Source organism: Mus pahari, chromosome 12, assembly GCF_900095145.1.
Source record: "Mus pahari chromosome 12, PAHARI_EIJ_v1.1, whole genome shotgun sequence".
Taxonomy (NCBI): Eukaryota; Metazoa; Chordata; class Mammalia; order Rodentia; family Muridae; genus Mus; species Mus pahari.
The window spans coordinates 76707853-76710239 of NC_034601.1; positions in this window are offsets into that span (position 1 = coordinate 76707853).

The following is a 2387-nucleotide window of genomic DNA, read 5'->3' on the forward strand; positions in this document are numbered from 1 at the left end:
TCCTCCCCCCCTCCTCCTCCTCCTCCTCCTCCTTTTTTGAGAAAGGGTTTCTTTGTGTAGCTCTGACTGTCCTAGAACTCTCTGTAGACCAGGCTATCCTTGAACTCACAGAGATGCACATACCTCTGCCTAACTGAGTGCTGGGATTAAAGGCATTCTTGCCACACCACCAAGGCCTGGCTAGCTTGTTTTTGCTTTTGATTATTTTTCCATAAGATTTCTAAGAATTAACTCATATTTGAGTCTTCCATTTTGAAAAACATGATACTTTCATTTAGAGTTTGAAAACAGGATTTTCCATACTTCCATTGAAGGTTTGCATGGGGAAAGATTTCTCAAATGAGAATCACATGATGGATTAGAAAGAAGAATGGAGCTAAGGGCTTAGAGTAGAAAAATCACAGAACAAAGATAAATACTAAGCATCAGGGAGGGAAGTGGCTGAGAGAAAGCATTCTAAGATTGACTGTTTACAATGGTCTCAAGACTTGGCAGTTCCCCCCCCCCCCCAAATGACAACCATGTGCTTTTAACCTTTAATCCTCTCCATAATCCTTTTTTACAAATGTTTGGCAGAGCGCATTATATATGTAATATTCACTCCATGTATGCATATATTTATATGATATGTGTATATATATGTATATATATATATGTGTAGGTAATGCTATTTAGTATTTATGCATATAATTTACCTATGCAAATATGGGGATTATACACAAGCACATATGCACTAGATATTCCTCTGTGTTGGTAGCTACATTACAGAGCCCTATTATTTTAACTTGAATATACAGCTTCCCATGGAACAGAATTAGTTTCTGCCAACATTAATTTTCCATATCCATTCTTCTTTTGGTCTCATTTCTAATCTGAATCTGAGCAGATCCTCCCTTCTGGAAGCTCAGATAATAAAGGGCATTTATTCCCTTCAGTGTAATCTCTTCAAACCTCATAATCTGGTGGAGAATGTCTGTCTGACATGGTGAGCAATAATTAATTCCCTTATTTGTCATTTCCACACACAGCTTTCTCTTTCCCGGACATCGTCAGTCACCTGGACGTGCTTCTTTCAGCACCTGCCTGCAGCTCACAACTTCTCTTTTTATAGATGACCCACTTCCTTTTGCTATGGTTCTCCTTTGTGATGCCTATGTCACTCCAATCCCTGTCCTCTGCCCCAGTCTTATTTCTAATGTTTAGTTTCTAGTTCAAGCATCACATTTTTTTTCTTTATGAATTTCTCAATAATTCCCTCACAATTTTTAATCATATCTAAATTTATTCTTAATATTGAATTTACAATTAGTATAATAATGGTTCCACCTAACAGTGGAGCAAAGACATATACAATTGTGTTTTGAATGCATACCCATATATATTTTGGGAGAGACATGTGTTCATCGAGTCTGAAAAAAAATGGCATTCCTCTAGTGCTGTGGTCCCCAACCTGTAGGATGTGACCACCTTGGGGGGTCTAATAATACTTTCACAGGGGTGACCTATGACTATTGACTATTGGAAAAGATATTTACATAATGATTCATTACAGTAACAGAATTACAGTTTTTTGGTAGCAATGAAATAATTTCATGGTTGGGGGTCACAACAACATGAAGGACTGTATTCAAGTGTCACAGCATTAGGAAGTGTCACAGCATTGGGAACCACTGCTGTAGGGTCTGAGAACTGATTACCTATGGATACAGCATTTCAGGGCATCTTACATTAGGGATAGGAGTTTAGAAGGCTCTACAAAGAGAGACTCCTTTAGGCTTCTTTATAGAATTTTGTGGTCAAACGGGGGGCTGTGTATGTGAAACTCTGCTCTTCTCTACCCTGTCACATCACATTACATCACATTAATGTCTGTTTACAAGACCAGCCATAGTAGCCAATGGGGTTATTTGGAATCTTGCATCTGTGTGTGCTGGAGAACAAAGTCAGGCTTCCCTAAACAAAGCATGGCCAGAGAGCCTGCAATTCAAAATATCTCTGTTGGCACCCCCACCACCACCACTCCTGTCCATTGACTTCATTTTTTCTCTCTCTTCGAATGCATCTCATTTTCTTAGGACAGGAAACAAGGACTGATATCTCCACAAGCCAGGCCTTCCAACAGAAAACAATTTCGTTCAGATCTGAAATTTCTCTGGGAGAAATTTACTCGCCCATCCTGTATGAGATTCTAATCCCTATACTTGTCTGGGAGGTTGAGGTCACAGGAAGACAGCATGATACTGGGACATCACCCTCCTTTAGGTTCCTTTTCCCAACTCCACATCTTTCTTAATTTGGCCTCTTTAATTCCTGGCTATAGAAACTGTATTGTGTCTCAAACTTGCTCAGCTTCCTCCTCCCTCCCTCCCTCCCTCCCTCCCTCCCTC